Below are 22759 nucleotides of genomic sequence, written 5' to 3' on the forward strand. Positions count from 1 at the left end.
CAAGTACCAAAGGGGAGCACCTCATACACTATGCTTCAGTGCAGCACTGTGATTGAACAGAAATGTCCATAAATTGCATCAGCCATAAACCAGCATGGATGATGGGAGGAAAATAAGTAGTAGTTGTGTACAGCCAACATAGAGCATGGTGAACACAGCGAGGAGCAAATAAATGTCTACAAGAGATTAAGGCAAAAATAATACAGGGCACTGCGGTTATTTAAAAAAAAAAAAAAAAAAAAAGGATTATTATAATAAATAAAATCAATAAAAAACAACAATCATAATAAATATTCAACAGTTGATTGGTGATATTCCTTCAAGTATATTATACAGGAAGTTTTTTTTTAATTATACATTTATTTACATAAATGAGGCTTTGTCTAATTAAATGTGTACATTTGCATACAAAACTACAAGCACAGTGTTTGGATGTTAGAATAAAAAAGCATATTTCAATGTGAAGAAACTTTCAGAAACTTGCTGTTAAATGAATACGTCACAGCCTGGTTATAAGAGCTGTTTTGTAGTGGGTTTTTCTGTGTAAAAATCTAACATTAATCTACAGTAACAGTGACCAACAATAGCAACAAACCCCTCTATAATAATTTTCTAAGATTCTTCTAATTAGGGATAGAAATGAACTGGTAATTATTTGAATGAATGCAGGTCATCTAGAAACTGGGATTTCTGTTTCTGACTAGGGAGTGATTTTGAAGAAAAGGACCACAGAAACCCTTAATGTGACTCTAGTAAGTGTGGTTTGAGGTTTATAATAAATCGTATAGGTATGGACAGACAGACAGATATAGAGAGACAAATAGATCGATCATAGCTAGATATACAGAGAGATATATACAGATAGAGAGAGATAGATACACACACAGATAGTGAGAGATAGATATATACAGATAGATACAGACATATATAGAGATACAGATATATAGAGACAGACAGATTTTAGAGATACAGGGCATGATGTAATTGTGAAATGGTCAGAGCTTAAAGCCTTTTTCAAAAGGTGGTCACAAGTGGCCAAAAACAATGAAAAAGATTGTTTTGGAGTTTGAAAATTATCTGTTGAGATTTTATTTTTATTACTACAGTTTCAAATTTACAGAGCTGAAAAAAGTCTCAAAAAATATGAAAAAGCTGTAGTGCCTTAAATAAAACCCAAAAGAAAATCCACAAGAGAAACCGAGACTGAGCAAGGCACAGAGACTGAGCGAGGCACAGAGAGAGCGAGGCAGCTGACAAAATGCCAACTTGATCACAGCACTAGAGAGAAGAATATATAACCGCTGTATGGTTAGAATCTCACATGTATAAATGACTAATAAAGTTTCACATTTAGGCTGCTTGGTGCAATTCAGGATCATATTTTGAGCCTCGAACATCTGAGAACGTTTATAGACTACAGCACCATTTACTCCACAGTCATGAAATAACAGGGATGACTTCTCAGCATATTACTCACGATGACGAGAAGAAAAACAACAGACGCACAGTGGACAAAAACACAGCAGACACCACACCCTGAATACCAGCAACTAGCAACACACCACAAACAAGATGTCAGAAGAACCAAATGTCCTTAATACGGACACAATGTTCAATCGGGCCAAAAGGTAACAGTACATGCTGCTTCCCAGAGTTCCCAAAACATGCTGATTAAATAACTACCACCAGGAAGGTATGGATAAACTAATAAAAAGGAGAGGTGATTACAATGGTATTATTTATTTAAAAAAGTCTTTTCTCAAGAAACATGAGGTTAAGGACGTGGACTCATTCATTTAGATGGTTCAAGCTTTCTAAAGGATTCTGGCTTGTAAAAAAAAAAAAAAAAAAAAAAAAAACCAAGGTTCTTCTTGGGATCTGTTTGAAAATAGAAAACATTTGCTGGAGGGTTCTACACAGAAACGTTAAGCGACAAACCAAAGAACGTTTTAGGGGATTTAAATTTTTACAAAGACAAAATCTTCCTTGCCTTCCTGTCCTGTGTGTAAATGATTACCCCGAAAATATCCCGATCATATGTAAACAACCACATTGGCAAAGTTTAACAATATTATATTCATTAAAAAAGAGAATCCTCAAAGGAAATGAACACACCCCGTTACCAAACTCACATCTCAACTGCTAAGAGACTAATTCAAAGCAGGAACTTTATTCACTGTTGATATTTTTACTTTTAAGATACCTTTTCCCCACAACGGGCCTTCCGCCAATTGAAGCCTAAAACAATGGACATGAAAAAGGTCAGTCTTAATCCTTTTATTATCTATTATGCTAACAAATCTGATCCTGAATCTCTCCGTCCAGCTCAATGAAACAGCAGGAGCTGACAAAAACCAAACACTATAAATTATATATAAATACACTGCAGGAAATACACAGAAATAAATGCAGCAAAATGGCAGAGGTTTGTTACGTAAATGTATGTCATTCTCCTAAAAATGACATTAATACAAAAAGCAAGCAACAAGCAAACAAGTGACAAGATCCTAATCTTGTTTTGTATAAAGTCTGTAAGAAATTCAATTTATTCCTGACCTCAATACAAATCAGGCAGGGGGGCACAGGTTAATTATACAATAAAGCTTTGAATTCATTTCAGAACTAGATAGTTCAGTTTTAATCTCAAGGACATTTCAAGGACCTGCACAGAAACATTATGGTCCACTGCTGTGTTCCTGCACGTGTGGAAGTTACTCATTTTTTTTAGCTACATAATGTGCGACATACTTGACTGCACCTTTACTAAAGATTAATACAAAACGGTCCAGTCTCCATCAATCATCATCAGTCTGACACGTTCATCAAAATGTTTATGGACACCGGAGAACTGTAGCGCACGATCCAAACCAGTTTCAATGCCCAAGACGGTATTACTGTTTATCGTAATAACCTGCATCTAGTGAACACCTCTCTTGTTACAAGGAAATTGCATGCTTGAATATTTTTTTTTTAAGCTAGTTTTCATAATGCATCTTCATACGAATAAGCTCACAATGAGCATGTACCTAATATATTCTTCCTCTCTTCCTGAGAGTTAAATTGTAATCAAATATAGAAAGATGTATATTCAAGGAGAAGTGCTGCTGAGACGGAATATCGTTAGAACATTAAGATAAAGGGTATGCACGTGACGTCACGGTAGCTTGTATTATATTTTCGTCTGCATCCATTGCAAATTGCGCCGCTTTTACTTCTTTTTTGGCCAAAGCTTCCCGTGAAGTTTATCTTGGGTTGTTTCACAAAGCGTATAGTGCAAGTGCAGATATCGGATATGGGTAACTTTTAAAAGATGATGTAAGCAGGTCATCAATTAAAAACAAAAACAAACAAAAAACACCCCCCCCCGGATATCGTCAATAAATCAGAATCGGGCATCAAGACCTGCAGTGTAAATGCAGCCTTAGAGACTCAATGAAAAACACAATACACGAGTAGGGCACAAACATCTGCAACTCACGTGCTGTGTTACACCACTGTGCGGTAGGTACATGTATTGTATACGAATGGCATGGCAAAGATTTCAAAATTGATATAATTAAGGCAAGGCACTACAGTGAAACGGGTGCCCCCTCTTCAAATAATAGATATCACAATCTTCAGTCCTTACCAGTTGATTTCTGATGTTCTTACAAGTATTTTCTGTATTGGAACTTTCAAAAAACATTTTAAAAATCATAAATTTAATTAAACGTGCATACTTTATAAAAACAATTTAAAAAAATAAATAAATAAAAACCTTCTGATGATGTAAAGAATTAATACTTATTTCACTCTGAGAAAGACTTTTGCAGAAATGTTTGTTGGAATATAATTTCTTTAATGTTTAAGAAAATACCATGCACCGTTAGTAAAAATTGATTGGGAAGGAGATTTTTGGTTCTGAATGAGAAAACTAGTTTAAAAATACTATGTGGTTTATTGCGTTTCCATATTAGTAAGTGGGGTTTTAAAGGAAATTGCCAGAGCATCATCAAAACACAAACTGACATTATACTGTATAATCAGGAAACAGGCTTTTCAAGGAAATGACATTGGATTGGAATTTAAGCTTTCTTCAATGTTGCAAAGTATCATAACACAGCGCACAAGTAATTTATCCAAAAATCATGATAGATGTGGCCCAATTTGTCATTTCAACATGTAATGTCTTGCAAATGAAAAGAGAAGTTTCTGAAAAAAAAAACTAAAATGTAAAATCACATCCTCAGACAATTCTTTAATCCATTTCAATATCCAGTGGCAGTTTACCAGCATTACAAACTTATAGCTAAGGTGTATTTTTTTTTTTTTCTTCCAGCAACAGTACACACGGGAAAACACCTCACGTGCACAGTCACGTTTTTAAACTTCAATTCTAGATGAAAAGCTTTTGCTTCACAAATCTAAGTCTTTTTTTTTTTTTTTTTTTTTAAATCTCACCTCCTCCTTTTCACACAAATTATATATACACACAAAAAAATGAATGCAGCTTTCCAATAATATTTTGGTAGAGAAAAGCAAATTAAGCCCAATATCACAAGTTATAATTCAAGGTGTTTGTTCAAGGTCAAATTAATAACTAATAACAAAAGCCAAGTAAACAAACAAACAAACAAACAAACAAACTCATGCTAAGGAATAAATTCACATTTACCTTCAACTTGAACTAAGGCGTTAAACAGGAAGTACTAAAGGGGCAGCCACAGAGCTGGAAACAACTCGCAACTTCCCGACACCAAAGTGAAAACAAACATCAGCCCAAATCATATGGCATTATGGTGTTCTACATAACCAACCAGTCTACACTTGTACAAAATCCAGCAAAGTCATACTGAGGGGAAACTCCAAAAATAAAACATCAAGTCACAGTTGTGTTCAGGGAATGATGCTCCGCAGGAAAACTGAACAAACAGCCAAGAGCCAAATGATCACAAACAGGATCAACACACCACAATGAAGCAGAAATCCTATCAATCATTACTTTGCTTGTTTAAATGAGTGTTCTTGATTTCTAAAACTATCATATCTGTACTTTCAATCAAAAATAAAACTTTACAAATTCTTCGGAAAAACTTTAGAAACGTTCTGCTCAAGAAACTCAATCAACAGGTGCATCAGAAATGATCGACGGTCTATCCTACTCTGTTCAATAGAAAAACAGCGTCTGTGTCAATTCAAGCAAGACTTTACAAGCACAAACATCCATTTTGCTCATGCCAATCATTATATTCATAGTTTGACTTAAACTGTAGCAAGAGTAATTAAAAAAATATATATATTAAACCTGCTTAGTTTTTGTTCACTCGTGACCGTCACATTACCTGAAACTTAGCCACTTTGAAAGAACGCTTAAGCTCCGCCCACACGGCACAATCACATCATACTTTGCTGTTAATGATCTACACCTCAAGCTGTGTGTCACTACAATGTGCTTTTAAAAACTTATGTAGATTGGAAACACTATTTTTAAAACCTCTGGGGGTTTTTTTTCTTTCTATATTCCAAAACAAAATTGCCTTTTTCTAGAAAACCTACATTTGGGGGAAATCCTCTATAAACATCCCTTTAAACTGGGTTAGTAAAGAACATTTCATGACTAACCCTATTTAAAAAGGGATACTACAGAGGATTTCCCCTAAAATCTTAAACTGTTGGATTTTCTACTGGAAAAAATAAAAATAAATATTTTTTTAAAAAATAAATAAATCAGGATTTCATTTTTATATACTTTTTTTTTTTTTTTTTTTTTTTTTAAATTGTACACAACTGCACATGGTTTTCCCGATTACACAATAAAGGTCCTTCCCTTGAGAATGTCCTCACAATGAATGCAAACAATATCAATTACAAAACAAAAAAAAAACTGATTCTTGGTTTTATTCAATTTAAAAGTATGCAAATTCATACATACTTATGGAAGAAAAGAAAAGAAAAAGATTATACACAAGAATCAGAAAATCAAGTAGCAAAGATTTACTCTGGATATCTATTGTTTATAAAAATAATAATAATATATTTTTTAAAAAGACCCTATTCTCCTCCATTATCTCGCTTTAATCTGCTACCCCTCATTCATTTGATCTCTCGGTACTAAACCAACTCTTTCACACAGACATATAGGCCATGATGTACACAATCAAACACTACTGACACTGTAGTCCATGAAGCCCATTTTCTAAACAAACCAGTCCTCTATTAAAGCCACGACAGAGCTCTTAAAGAACTGAATCATTACTGTTGGGTAAAGTGTTTATTATTAGCCCACAAACAACGCCGCCATTAAAGTTTCAACCCGCAAACAAATAACGCTAGGGTATCATTTATTAAAAACAACTAAACACTCCACCCAGCGGGAAAACACCCAGAATTGAACAGTGTGTCAAATAAATACAGAGAAGAATAATAAAACTAGCCTAAAAATGTGTTTACAGCTCACTTAAAAAAAAAAAAGGTAAAGAGCCTTCTCGCACGAGGAAGAGAAAACATCAGGAAGAGTTGTAACTGTAGCAAACTAAATTGCGGCGTGTTACAATATGAAAAGGAAACATTTCCGAGAAGAGGAGTTTAAAAAAAAAAATAATAAAAAAAAAAAAATAAAGAAAAAAAAAGATATAGTTGTTTCACTTAGCCACACAGCTAGCTGCGCGCTGGAGACTATAATAAACAGTCTAGATATTGTGTATGAATATATAAATGTTTAAGAGCGGGAGGGGGGATGTGGGCTGTCAGTTTGCGCTCGTGCCTGAGGGAAGGGGGGATTCTCGTTTTGTTACATTCTCTCGCTTTAAATAGGAGAGAAAGCAGGGCAGATTAGCGAGCACAGCCATCTCTCAGCGCATTTAAATACGATAGGGAAACACACACACACACACACACACACACACACACACACACACACACACGAGTTCACATCCGATCGTCTCTCATACCTAAAATACGACGTCCTGCTGAAGTGTGACACTCGTTTTCGCTAGAAAACTTACGCGCACTAACTCGGGGTTTAATGAAATGGTTTTAATTCCTTACCCCACACGCCAGTCGGTATACGCGCGTCAACGCTGTGACAGTCAAAAACAGGGCTCTCCTCCTGCACGCACTGCGCATGCGCCAACACAGCCCTCTACTGGAGGCTTGCACTTAATATCAATCCGCGACTCTTATTAGATATGAAGGGGACAGGTGTGGGGGGTTCATCACAGAGATGATTGTTTGTTTGTTTGTGTTTATTTGACAGTATACATTGTCACTAAGCAGCTATGTATAAACCTGGATGTACATTTATATTTACACTCCTGGGCAAAAATAAATCAATGATGATTAAAAAAAAATAGGCCAAGCCTAAAATGGCAAAAATATGAAACTTTGAATGGACTTAACATTAAAATAGTTAAGGTTCTCGTTCCAGAACCTTCAGACTGACTGTCCCTCAGTGGTGGAATGCACTTCCGATCTCAATCTGGACCGCAGATCTTCCATGAACACCTAACTAACCCCTTTAAAAAAAAAAAAAAAAAACACCTTACTCTGTGCACTTTGCTTTTCTAGAACTTAATTAAAGATCTTGTATGGTAGCATAGCTTGTACTGTTCTCCACTTGATATATCGCTTTGCTTGTATTTCCTCATTTGTAAATCGCTTTGGAAAAAAGTGTCTGCTAAATAAATAAATGTATATGTAAATGTAAATGTTAACAACAAATTATTGGTGAGGAAGTAAGCAATAATTAAACAAACAAATAAAGTAACTTAGAAATTGGATTACTAACCTTGTGGACAATTTTTTCTTTTTCTTTTCTTTTTTTTCCCTTGATTTATTTTTTTTCTTTTCTTTTTTTAAACTTTATATTAATTTTGTACAGTTAGTTTGAATTTTACATCAAATATGTTAATTATTATCATGCTTTCACCTTTGCATACAAGTTAGACTATATAGCCTACTGTAAGTGAATTTCCATGTTTCTAGCTTTCCCCCCAAACTGTTCACTGCAGCTAAACAAGCAAATGGTGACACAGAAGGTCTCAGGAGAGCATTTGTTTAATTTTTGCTAATTTTCTGACAAATAATTTGTTGTTAAGACCATTAAAAGCTTCATTTTTTTTTTACCCAGGAGTGTAGATCCCTGCACTTTGATGAAAAAATAGTAATAATAATAACTAAAGGTTCCAGAGTGTAATTTTGCATGTTGCTGAGCTGGTACATTCAGGCATACTGTACATCTTTAGTACATTTTACTTTAATTGGTTTTGAATCAATCCCTAAGGTTCAATTGCTGTATGTACCTTTTAAAGGTATACTATATTCATAATTATACAGACAGTGGAATTCTGATCAGAAGGTCATGAGTTCAGATCCAAACATTGCTGAGCTGCAACTGCTGCGCCCTTGAGCATGGCCCATAACCCTCAACTACCCGGTTTTATAAATTTAGATAAATTTAAATTGTTCTGGTGGTGTTTTTTGGTGTAAAAGCCATAAATGTAACCATTTCCAGCTGAAAGGTACATATTAAAGGTATAAAAAGGTACCCTTAATGGTACCCTGGCAACAACAAGGAAGAATTCAGTTTAGTACCTTGAAAAGATAATGAGCAAGACAGAGGTGACAAATCCCAGCGATTACACAAGTATGAAACCTTAAAATGAACCAGACTCAGTCTCTTCTGGGTGATACCTTATAGTGGGATTATTAATCATTTCTCTTCCATTATTGTATACTATTAGGTCAAACAGTGTGAAGTCTGTTGAAAGGATTCAGTGAGTTTGAGCATTACAATCATAATGATTACAGTAATAGATCTTAGGTACAAGTCTACAGTGCCTAGGTAAAATTATCCATTGAAGAAAGGGTGAGAATTGGGCATAAGCTGTTTTTTGTCTTTAAGGTATCCATGTGGAACCATCACAGCAATCTTTACGATGTCCATGTGAGACAATCACAGCAATCTTTACGATATCGATGTGAGACCATCACAGCAATCTTTACGATGTCCATGTGAGACCATCACAGCAATCTTTACGATGTCCATGTGAGACCATCACAGCAATCTTTACCATATCCATGTGAGACCATCACAACAATCTTTAAGGTATCTATGTGAGACCATCACAGTAACCTTAAGGTATCCATGTGGGACTGTCACAGCGATCTTTAAGGTATCCATGTGGGACAATCACAGCAATCTTAAGGTATCCATGTGGGACTGTCACAGCAATCTTAAGGTATCCACGTGGGACTGTCACAGCAATCTTAAGGTATCCATGTGGGACTGTCACAGAAATCTTAAGGTATCCATGTGGGACTGTCACAGCAATCTTAAGGTATCCATGTGGGACAATCACAGCAATCTTAAGGTATCCATGTGGGACTGTCACAGCAATCTTAAGGTATCCATGTGGGACCATCACAGAAATCTTAAGGTATCCATGTGGGACCATCACAGCAATCTTAAAGTAGCCATGTGGGACAATCACAGCAATCTTAAGGTATCCATGTGGGACTGTCACAGCAATCTTAAGGTATCCATGTGGGACTGTCACAGCAATCTTAAGGTATCCATGTGGGACAATCACAGCAATCTTAAGGTATCCATGTGGGACAGTCACAGCAATCTTAAGGTATCCATGTGGGACTGTCACAGCAATCTTAAGGTATCCATGTGGGACTGTCACAGCAATCTTAAAGTATCCATGTGGGACCATCACAGCAATCTTAAGGTATCCATGTGGGACCATCACAGCAATCTTAAAGTATCCATGTGGGACAATCACAGCAATCTTAAGGTATCCATGTGAGACCATCACAGCAATCTTAAGGTATCCATGTGGGACAATCACAGCAATCTTAAGGTATCCATGTGAGACCATAACCGCAATCTTAAGGTATCCATGTGGGACCGTCACAGCAATCTTAAGGTATCCATGTGAGACCATCACAGCAATCTTAAGGTATCCATGTGGGACTGTCACAGCAATCTTAAGGTATCCATGTGGGACAATCACAGCAATCTTAAGGTATCCATGTGGGACAATCACAGCAATCTTTAAGGTATCCATGTGGGACAATCACAGCAATCTTAAAGTATCCACGTGGGACCGTCACAGCAATCTTTAAGGTGTCCATTTGGGACTGTCACAGCAATCTTAATGTATCCATGTGGGACTGTCACAGCAGACTTTAAGATATCCATGTGGGACTGTCACAGCAATCTTAAGGTATCCATGTGGGACAATCACAGCAATCTTAAGGTATCCATGTGGGACTGTCACAGCAGTCTTAAGGTATCCATGCCGGACTGTCACAGAAATTTTAAGGTATCCATGCCGGACTGTCACAGAAATCTTAAGGTATCCATGTGGGACTGTCACAGTAATCTTAAGGAATCTATGTGGGACTGTCACAACAATCTTTAAGGTATCCATTTGGGACTGTCACAGCAATCTTTAAGGTATCCATGTGAGACTGCATAATATGTTGTTTTCCTTGCTTTTAAAAGTATTTTAAAAATTTATTTCCTTTTATTTTTTACTTTATCTTAATTTTACATCAAACATGTTAATTATCATGATTTTACCTTTGCATACAAAGGTGTTGCATACAAAAAATGTCCCCACCCCCCAAACAGTTCACTGCAGCTAAAGTAAACAAGCAAATGTTGGCACAGGAGGTCTCAGGAGTGCATTTGTTTAATTCTTGCTAATTTTCTTACCAATGATTTGTTGTTAAGACCATCAAAGCTTTATATTTGGCCATTCTGGGCATTTCTTAGGTACAAGTATCCAGGTAAGATTATCCATATGAGACCATCCACAGCATAATTTGTTTTAATTTTTCCTTGCTTTTTTATATATATAAATAAATATGTCATTTATTACAAATCATATGCTGAAAGAATTCTAAAGGCCATTGTACCTGTTCTAATTACCTCTGTATTGCTCTGATAAATGGTTATTCGGTTAAGCACTACTAATGCATCCAAATATGCTTCATCCCTGTTTAGCTTGATTAATGGTCCAAATGCTTTAAAATCTAAATATGTAAATTACCTGATGCTATAACAATTGTTTATTTCATGTAGCCCTATAAAATAACCATATGAACATTCAGAAAATGGTGCTTTGATTGAATTGAATTGAATTTTATTTAATTTTATTTTGCCAGTGTGAGCAATATGTGCATTGTGAGCTGGGTGTTCTGTAGCCTCTCTTATCTCATATACTGCTGCTGAGCCATAATACAAAAGATATAGAATAGCATGTATCAGTAGACCTCTCAATCAGATTAGGTTAGGCAGATTTCATTTTCGACAGAGAGAAATGCAGAGACGAGATCAGGTTCCACTGCCTGTAAGGCACTGAAGCAGAAACACTAGCACTGTTCTATCAGACTGTAGCCCAATCAAATCATATAGATTACATTTAAGAGTAAGATCAGTCTATAATTCACAAAACTTCATATTGATAGAATTATACAACACTTTACTATACTTTAAAACTTCTAGATAGAACACAGTCCTCACTTTTCAAATTTAGAAATATGCTTCTTAAATATTTTCGGTAAGGACCTTATAAATATCCTTAAACCATGAGGTTAGACTGACAGAGATTGTGAGCGGACTACATAAAAACATCAACAATGCGATATTGATTGCTACAGAATTAAAGGGAGCGGTTAATTTAGGAGACTTAATCAAGACAGATGGTGGGTGATTTTTTTTTTTATAGGATGAAGGCTAGGGAATCAGATGGAATTATGTCTTTGAAAGCACCAATGGGAAAACTGTACAGTACCGAAAAAACAGCACAGTAGTTTTAATTCCAAAATATTATGCAAGTGAGGATGCCAGGTAACCGATATTCCATCTCTGTGGAATAAGCTGTGAACATTTTGCTTAAGGGAAATTTGCTTAAGGCTATACTGTTTGGCAGTGGCCCACACCTAAGATAAGTTACGAAAATCTTTTTCATAGGGATTCCTTTCCAGTTTTAACCTTGACTAATAAACTAAGCACACAATATCTGACTGCATTCAAATATACTACCTACACAGCAAAATCATTAGTGTTCACTTTCCAGGGACAGTGTAAATTAAAGTGTTGGTGTTATTTTAATGTTTTATGTCATTGAAATAGCACTGCCAATGTTCTCTATAACATGGTGACAGTGTTAAATTTGAGTGTTCTTTTCAAATTAACCAAAACTGGTGTAAATCAAAACCATGTCTCCATGTATTAGCTCAGGGTTTATATGTTTTAACAGATCCGCCATTTTCTCTTACATGAAGACGACGAAAGCTCAGGTAAACTGGTTACCATACAGTCCTGCTACATGAAAGACTGAACAAGAATGGAATATTAATAGTTAAAACAAGAAAAAAATACACACAAAATACACGCTGAAATATGGCCGGAAAAGTGTTTGCCTAATAGATGAAGCCATGGCAGTATCCACCTTTTACGTTGATTTGTAACCCGCCATTGAACTAAAGAAGTTTAGTGTATGTTGGGTAATGTCATGGGCATTAGCTGAACTTTTAATCATCTGGGGCTGAGCCCAGATTCTTTTCCGTCAAAAAAAAACTTTTTAAAACATTGCTACTTTTAAATAGACTGTTTGCATTTTCCCCCTTGCTTGTAAGGGCTAATTGCTTAGAAAATGTGAAAATTGGACAAAAAGTCATATTTATCATAAGACCTGCTTATGATTGGAGTGTTTTTGAAGCTACAGCCACAGACCTGGATGAGCTCACCCATACTGTAACATCACATGTCAGTTTCTGTGAGGATATGTGCATCCCTACTAAGACGTTCTGATTATACAATAACGAAACCATGGTTTACAGCTAAACCCAGAAAGCTTCATGCCAAAGAGGATGCTTACAGGAATGGGGATAAAGTCTCGTGCAACAAGGCCAGGAACACACTAACAAAGGAGATCAGAGTGGCTAAAAGGAGCTACTCGGATAAGCTGGGAAACCAGTTTTTGGCCAACGACTCTGCATCTGTGGGGAAACACTTGAGAAACATCACCCCACTCTATTCAGAATCAGCATTTGGCTGACAAACTGAATGTGTTTTACACCAGGTTTGAAAAGCCCGGTCTCACACCCCTCCCCCACTAAGATCTGAACTTCATGCAGCCATCAACACCTCCTGCAGCCCCCCCCCCACCCCCCCTGCACTTCTGGTCTGTGGGGAAGATGTGGGCATATTTTTTCAAAAACAGAAGACTAGGAAAGCTTCAGGCCCAGATGGGGTTTCACCTGCCTGTCTGAAAGCCTGTGCTGGCCTGGCTGCCTGGTGCGGTCACAACAACCTTAAGCTTAACAGGCTCAAAACAGTGGAGATGACAGTAGACTTCAGAAGGTGCCTCCCTGCACTCCCCCGACTCACCATCATGAACAGCACTGTCTCAGCAGTGGAGTCCTTCAGGTTCCTGGGCACTACTATCTCTCAGGACCTGAAGTGGAACGCTTACATAGACTCCATTTTGAAAAAAGGCCCAGCAGAGGTTGTACTTCCGTCGCCAGCTAAGGAAGCTCCACCTGCCACAGGAGCTGCTGATACAGTTTTACTCAGCTGTCACTGAGTCTGTCCTGTGTACTATAAATGTCTATAAATGTCTGGTTTGGTTCAGCTGCTAAATCTGACAGAAGGAAACTACAATGTACAGTCAGGACCGCTGAGAAAATTATTGGTGCCCCCCTGCCCAACCTCCAAGAACTTTACCCCTCCAGAGTGAGACAAAGGGCTAAGAACACCTCTTTGGACCGCTCGCACCCAGCCCACTTTCTCTTTGAACTATTGCCCTCTGGTCTGCTCTACAGAGCACTGAGCAGCAGGACAGCCAGACACAAGAGCAGCTTTTTCCCTCAGGCAATCTCCCGCCTGAACAATTAAAACTGCCAACACAGTCTCTTCATTGTGCATTTAATGCAACAATAATTGAATCCTTTTCAATAATTATTATATTACATACCTCTGTGCATTTATTCATACAGCACTTTCATTGTACAAAATGTATATAACATACACAGCACATTCCATACTTCCATTTGCACATAACTGTACATCTGTAACTGGCATACCTGTACATACATAATCCTGTCTATATTTGCTATGTCTTTAGTACTGTATTATATTTAATTTGATTGCTTTATTTATTATTTTTTATTTATATATATATATATATATATATATATATATATATATATATATATATATATATATATATATTGTGTGATGTTCCATTTTTTTCTGCACTGGAATCTCCTGTAGCCAAGACCAATTCCTTGTGTGTGAAAACATACTTGGCAATAAAGCTCATTCTGATTCTAAAATTGTGACTAAAATCTCAGACAAATCTTGTTTTCAATCTTTATCTTGTCATAGAGGAGGATCCCACCGGTCAATATATGCATAACATATGCACTTGGAATAGTGACTCCAATTTGAAGGATAAGTGCTCACCAACTGGTTATGTGAGTATATAGTGAACTGACACACTGGTCACCTTTTTTAAAGGAGCATGATTACCATATTTGCTTTGAATGCATTATACTGAGATGATTTGTGTAAAATGTCTGTTTTACAGGAACAATACTATGATCAACTTAGTGGCCAGGGTTACCTTGCCTACAGACTAAAAACCGTTCAGCGAAACTCAGGAAGTAACTCAAAGAGGACATGAAAATCAGTTTACAAAGATGGCCCCAAGACCCTGTGTGAGACATCTTCAGCAGCTGAGCAGATATAAGGTGATCAGTCCAGAGAAGCTCTATCTGTAACGATGCATTCGACAGACCAGTCAATTGTTAAGGAGAGAATGAAGGCGACAGTCAAGTACAGACAGAATATGATACAAGATCCAGACAAGTCTTCACACATCCTCGATTACTTTCCCAGATTCTTGGATACACCAGGCTTGGTAAGAAATGATGAAATGATCTTGATGTTCTAATTGTGTTTTGTAATTGTAATTGACATGATTTCTCTTGGTACTAGATTGACCAAGACTTCACAATGCTCTTTGAAGAGGAAATCTCGGGCAAGTTCATAGCAAAATGGCTAACATATTCTACAAGCCTAGGATAACTGCTGACTGCAGAAACCTCTGCCCTGGTGCACATGTGGAGGACCTCCTGTCTGCTCAAGAAGAGTCTGATTATTGTTAGTCTAGGGTTTGTGTGTGTTTGTGTGTTTTTACTGTATACTCATGGGTTGGGGTGTCAAAATTCCAGCCAACTAGGCTGGGACAGCGACGCGGCAGTTATTCTCCTGCTTGTTCATCTCTTACCTCCAACCATCAAAGGAAGGGAGACTGGGAAATTCGGTGCCACTGAAGCTGCTGATCATGTGGTCAAGTTCATGAAGGTATATCCTGGAAATCCACAGTTAGTCTAGTCTAGAGGGGCATATAATACGTCAGTCAGAATACTGAAGTATAATAGGTTTAAGTTTTGCCACACATCATTAGAGTTGGGTGATATAGCTATTAAATTATATCTATATTTAATATTTTCCACGGTATTCAGTATATAACTATATTCATGTATTTAGTTTGAAATTTACTAAATAGGGTGAATTTTTCTCAAGAAAACCATAATGTAGGCCACACTGTTGCCAAGTACATTTGAAAGTAAAACTACAACACAGAAAAATCTAATCAAGACATGTTTTGACAAAATTAACACAGGGAACAAATACATTCAAGCACTTTTATTTAAAGACAAAATACAAAAGTCAAATGCAGAATCTGTCACTTGTAAAATAATTAAAGTACATTTAAATTTCTCAACTACTGTATTAGCTTTCTACAATTAAGTATTGCCGCAGGTAACGTTTTCCTTGTTTTAGCCAAAGTATATCAACTTTATATATACACACACACAGTGCCCTCCACTAATATTGGCACCCTTCGTAAATATGAGCAAAGAAGGCTGTGAAAAATTGTCTTCATTGTTGAACCTTTTGATGTTTTGTTACAAAAATTCACGAAAATACTCTGCTCTCATTTATATCAAACTAAAGACATTAAAGATGTTCATATCTCCAAAATCCTACATTATTTGGACACAAACATGCTCTTCAGATCCAACAATATTTTGAAAATGCTAATCCGCTCAGATACAAAAAAAAGGTTATGCAAACTTGGCTGTGTTTACTTCATTTTAAGAAATTTGCAAGGACCTTGGCCTCAATGCCATTCAATATTGGTGTCTCATGCGCAATACTCCTTTGATTTTTGGAGATCTAATTGACTGGGACAGAGGTTATTGGAATTTGACACTACTTTTAATTCAGATTGTGAACATTGTATTCTCACCAAATGTAACACAGGGTATGATATATTTTTGGAAACATTTAATTTTTGACCATAATAAACTTTTTAAATCTGTTTGCAGAAAGATGTCTGATTCTGAAGCATCACCTGATAATTAGTTTTTCAAATATTATCTTTCATGTAGCGTGTTATAGAGCTGTTTGTGAATGTAAAGTTTCAAAAATCAAAGCACACGACAAGCAGGGTTATTGACTCCCAAAAGAAGGAACCGATTCTGAACAGCTGAAACGAGTTGTTAGTAATTCCAGACTTACTTCCTGTACTAACCTACGTAATTTGGTAACAAAAAAATGAACCAATGGTCTTCATCGGCTGCTTGCGAACAGATGTAGCTGAAAGTCTTTATTTTAGTGGGCGTTTCCTTTTCTACACCTGCTGACAATGGTAGACCAATCACAACAAACTGGGACATCTGACCAATCAGAGCAGAGTATGCTCTCTGAAAGGAAGAGTTTAAATGGTAAATGGCGCACTTATATAGCACTTTTATCCAAAGCGTTTTACACTGTGTCTCATTCACCCATTAACACACACACACCAATGGTAGCAGAGCTGCCACGCAAGGCGCTAACTTGCCATTGGGAGCAACTTGGGGTTCAGTGTCTTGCCCAAGGACACTTCAGCATGTGGAGACATGTGGACCGGGAATTGAACCGCCAACCCTACGATTAGTGGATAACCCTCTCCTGCCACCTGAACCACAGTCGCCCCAGTTTAGAATGAATCCTTTAGAACAGATAATTTAACGAGTCGTTTGTGACACGGGGGGAAAAAAGTTAACGCTGCAATTTAAATGATGGGCACATTAAAGTGTTTTTTTGACCTTGGATGCATGTAAATCTATTGTATGTGACCTTTAAAACAAAATTATGCACGTTTCAAAACTATAATTGGTGTTCTTTAAAAATATAACAAAAACTCTGGTCAAAAACCATCAGAATCAGTTGACTTTTCATTGGGAATATTTAGATTTTAAAAGATTTTAGTTTGGTGCTGTTAATGCAGTTTGGAGGGCAGTGAGGTTTTAACTGAAACTCTGAATGTGTCACTACATCATGGGTGAAACACTATGGAACTGAATAGCAAGTTGAAATGTATGTTTGTTCTGTTGTTGAAAATGTAATGCCGGTTTTTAATAAGATATTCAATATTATTTTGAAGTATGAGCAAGCATTCCTTTTGACTAGTAAGTTTACTACAATGTATTTTGATGAGCATGGAAATGCGTTCTGTATTGGGGAGGTAGATGATGTTTTTACTGCCATTTGTGTAGCTGATTTGATATATTATAGACCATATGACAGGCAGTTTTCATATGGCAATGATGAGAGAAATTCCATTGTGCCGTATTGTAGTTTTGTTTCAGAGTGCAATGAAGTAACTGTAAGTTTGACAAGTCTTAAATGTGCAGGTTTGAAATGTTGAATGTGTTATGGAAATGTGTTATGGAAATATAATGTACCTGAATAAAGTGTTTTTTTGCAGCATTTTCTGCCATTTGTGGTTGGGAGCAGCTCCAGAGTATTAACAAGCAAGTGCAATTATTAATCAGTATTTCAACACTCCGTGTTGTTGTATTCACACTACATAGGGGTTGGTGTAAAAAAATAATTATAATAAAGTTACTTTATACCACTGAACTTTCACACTAACACCAGTGTAGTGTGAAAACAACCATGTTAAGTATGGTTAATGTCTAACAATATAGAGTGTTGAATTAACACAAAATTAGTGTTAATGTTACACTTTTGAAAGTGTTAAATTTACACATATAGACACTTTGCTGGTGTTACATTTGACACTTGTAGGCATTAATTTAACACTGGGCATTCTGCTGTGTAGGATTATAAAAGATACTGTATGGGACAGAGCTTTTATTTATTTAAAAAAAAATTATTATAAAGCCTATATTATGAAATAAACCTCATCAGTTTTATTCATATATATATCTATCTATCTATATATATATATATATATATATATATATATATATATATATATATATATATATATATATATATATATGTCCACTCTTTTTATGTTTATTAAAATGGCAAATCAGTCATGGTTTGAGTATTTTGATGAGTCATGGAGTATTTTCATCATGCATGTTGCTCTGCAAAGCAGTCATCTACCGGTACAGTGATCTGTAGGTACAACACACTTTAACTAAACAAACAGAAACAAAAAAATCCAAAACCACAACAGAACATAACATAACATAAAACATAACATAACAAAACAGAACATAAAAAAGAACATAACAGTAATGTCAAAACTACAACAGTAAAATCAGATACACAACTGTGAATAAAAAGATAAAAACACAACAGCAGAGAAACACAACAGGAAAACCAAAACCAGGACAGTAAGTTTGGAAACAATATAGTAATGTCAAACACAACACCAAATTCTGAATCACAACAATACACAAAAACGGCCAATTTTGGGAGAACAACAACAGGAAAAGCAACACTACAACAGCACATAAAAAACACAAACATCAAATTTGGAAACAACAATAAAACAAAAACAAACCCCCCCAGCAAATTCAGAAAAGCACAACAGGGAAACCAAAACCCCAACAATACCTTAAAACACACGCACACACACACACACACACACACACCAGCAATGTCAAAATCACAACTTTGAAGAAAAACAACAACAACAACAACAACAACAAATAAACAAACAAAAAAACACACAAAAAATCCCTCCCCCCAAAAAAAAAATCCAACCCCCCACCCCACACACACACACACACACACACACACACAACAGCACAACAGTAAAGCCAAAACCACAACAGCAAATTTTGAAAACAACAACAAAACTGATAACACAACAGCAAATTCGGTAGAAAAAACAAACAAACAAACAAACAAACAAAACCCCAGTAAATTTGTAAAACCACAACAGCAAATCTAGAAAAAAACAGCAAAACGAAAACCACAAAACATTTAAAAAAACACACACACACAAAAATAAACACACACAACTGCAAATTCAGAAAAACAAAACAGTAAGCAAACAAACAAACATGCAAAACAGCAAATCTGGAAACAAAATGTGACTGAAAACAGAAAGGATAGTTAATTATTGAACATCACATGCTCGTTTCTGAAAGGATGCAGTGTATGACTATCACAAGGAAACAATGTCAGTTTTCAATCTGTCATCTAATTAGTGCAGCAAAAACAGTTTAACATGAAGTTGCGTGTGTTGTTTTAGCCAGGAATAATACTTTCTTCTGAACATCCTGGTCTCCATGAGGTGAGTTTTCAGTGTTCCATTACTCATAGTAATGCCATGCACAGTTGACAGCATACAGTAGCTAAAACATCATAGGAAGGCCCTTGATAACAGTAAGCATTAATGATAATAAAAGCATTAACACATTCATTTCGACTCATGTTTCCTGTTTACTGTGTGAACCTCCTGCGTCTCTGTTTATTGCTGTCTGTCAGACTGAGACGCAACAAGCACATGATGATCAATAAGTCCGTATCTTTTCCATTTTGAGTTCACGTGTTTCTGATTTTGCTGTTGTGTGTTCTTATTTACGATTGTGTTTTTGATTTGCTGTTGTTCTTTTGATTTTGTTGTCAGGTTTTCTGACTTACTTTTTTTCTGATTTTTAAACTTACAGTTTTCCACTTACAGGCCACAACACATAGTCGCTCACCCACCTGTAACAGAGCCATGAGAACACTTTAGCAGTCCTGACACTGACCTCACTTTCCACAGAAGTTTGCTCAAACAGCACAGCGGAGAATATTCACTTCATTTATGCACTGCAATTCAGTGATAGCATTTTAAAAAAAAGACTACATTTGAACAATAATAATAGTCACGGTTTCAGTTTCAGTATGGCTTCATTTTAAAGCTCTATTTATTTTATTACACTCTTTTTCTATGAAATGCTGTACTGAAGGATTTACATGGGCTTTTGAGTCTCTGGCTCTCATTTCCATACAGTCACATTTCTGTGTGCACTTTTGACAGTCAAATATCCTGTCTCAGTATATGATGTAAGTAATTGCCTTCGTGTTGTCAGCCTGTATTACGTAGTGCAAGGTAGATGAAGATCCTCCCAGCTCCTACCAACACACACACACACACACACACACACACACACACACACACACACACAGGGGTACCGCTAGGGTTTCTGGGCGCCTGGCTAATTTGTAGTCCGGGCCCCAAGCTCCCACCACCCAATTATCTTATCTTATTGCTACGTGTAAAAACAATTATTATCAATAAGCATAACAATTATTACATATTCAATAAGAGACTATAAAGAACTCAATTAGAACAGTTATTATATTCACTGACATTATTCATTTATAACTATATACAAATAACTATATATACAGTACAAATAATTAACATCATTGTTCTCTCTATCTCTCTCTCATACACAGACACTATAGAAACTCTGTCTGGATGTCTTTATAAGCTGTCGACTTGTAATTTCTTATTCCCCAAGTACCAAGAATAATGAACTTTACTATTATTATTATTATCCATCCATCTTCAACGGCTTACTCCTTTTCAGGGTTGCGGGGAACCTGGAGCCTATCCCAGGAAGCATCAGGCACAAGGCAGGGTACACCCTGGACAGGGTGCCAGTCCATTACAGGGCACAATCACATACACACTCACACACCCATTCATACACTACAGACACTTTAGACACACCAATCAGCCTACCATGCATGTCTTTGGACTGGGGGAGGAAACCGGAGCACCCAGAGGAAACCCCCACAGCACAGGGAGAAATTACCATGCAAACTCCGCACACACATGGCCCCGGCAGGGATCAAACCCCGGCCCCTGGGGGTGTGAGGCGAACGTGCTAACCACTAAGCCACCGTGCGCTTTTCTTCTTCTTCTTCTTCTTCTTCTTCATTGAGTGAATAAGTTTCACACATGAGCAGCTCCAGAAAGAAATGTATAAATGAGCTAAAATAGTGACAGGATCATTGAATCAGTGAGTTGAACTTGAGAATCAAATCGGTTCTATTCGTGAATGGCCCAGCAGGTCTTGGGCCTCCATCCAGTGGGATTGTCTCAGTACAGCCCTAGCAGGACCTAACAAAGGGAATCCTTACACGATGCCTAAATCATCTCAACTGGCTTCTTTAGATTCAGTGGAGCAGAGGCTCTACTTTGTGGCCCTCTAAGATTGTCAAGCTCCTCACCCTATCACAGAGAGTAAGCCCAACAACCTTGCAAAGGAATCTAATTTCTTCTAGTTACTTCTATACATGCCTGTAGATGACTTACTCGCCATGATAGGGTGAGGAACTTAACAATACAAGAGAGCCTCAGAGTAGAGATCATTCAAATCAAGACTTACTCACAACTCCTGACCACAGGTGAGGATAGAATCCTTCATCCAAAGAATGACCTCCTGCTTCAGCATCACAGATCGACACAGACTGTAATACTGCTGTTTGGCAATCTTACATTCTCTTTTTCCACCAATCATGATTAAGAGCCCAAGGGACATAAACTCCTCCACCAGGGGCAACATATCTCACATCACCTGAAGGGTAAATCCCACTCTTTTCTGGGAGAGGACCATGGCCTCAGTGTAAGAGGTGCTGATTCTAACCCCAACCTCTTCACACTCAGCAGTGAAATGCTCAAGTATGCATCCCACTTTAGATGATGACAAGAGAATAACATCATCCTCAAATAACAGGGATGTTACCAATAGCCAGCCATACTGAACATCTCCCTAACCTTGGCTGTGGCTTGGTGTAAATGAAAACCAGACAAGACACACTCTTGATGGAAACTGTCATCCACTGCTTTCAACTTAAAGCCAAGATATCAGGCACAACTCTCACTGTACTTATAGACCGGATCACATAGCAGTGGCAACCCAGATACCCCATACTCCTGCGGTACCTGCCACAGCAAATGCCAAGGCACATGATCTTTCTCCAAATTCACATAACACATATAGACTGGATTCACACACTCCCATGACCCGTCACAAAGCTGTGAAGAGTAAAGAGCTTGTCTACAGTTCCATGGACTGGGTGGAATGTCATGATTACTAACTATCAGATGGAATCGTCTTTCCAGAAACTGGTCAAAGACTTGTCCAACAGTGCTGTGGAATATTTTATTTCCCTATAATTGGAGCACACCCCCTGGTTCTTTTTTTTTAAATAAAAAATTGGGACGACCATTCCAGTGAGTCAGTCCAAAGGCATTAACCCAGATCGTCATACAATATCCATACAACACCACCCTTGTCCTGGGCATTCAACATCTCTGGCCAAATCTCAACCACCTGAGTGTCCAAAACATAACAAACATGAGTGATGATACAATCATAAAATCAATCATTGACATTTAGCAACCTTGTGCTCAGACATAGTGCTCAATATTGACAATCC

At 37.0% G+C, this 22759-nt stretch overlaps 1 protein-coding gene across 1 annotated transcript in view; it reads right to left on the reverse strand.

Moving 5' to 3' along the window:
- Nucleotides 1–7608, reverse strand: part of LOC128613861 (lethal(3)malignant brain tumor-like protein 4) — a 75241-nt gene extending 67633 nt beyond the window's left edge. Inside the window, exon 1 of the mRNA XM_053634999.1 lies at nucleotides 7027–7608. The gene's annotated coding sequence lies outside the window, so the exon portion shown is untranslated. The remainder of the gene's footprint in view (nucleotides 1–7026) is intronic.
- Nucleotides 7609–22759: the final 15151 nt, after the last annotated feature.

Source organism: Ictalurus furcatus, chromosome 1, assembly GCF_023375685.1.
Source record: "Ictalurus furcatus strain D&B chromosome 1, Billie_1.0, whole genome shotgun sequence".
Lineage (NCBI taxonomy): Eukaryota > Metazoa > Chordata > Actinopteri > Siluriformes > Ictaluridae > Ictalurus > Ictalurus furcatus.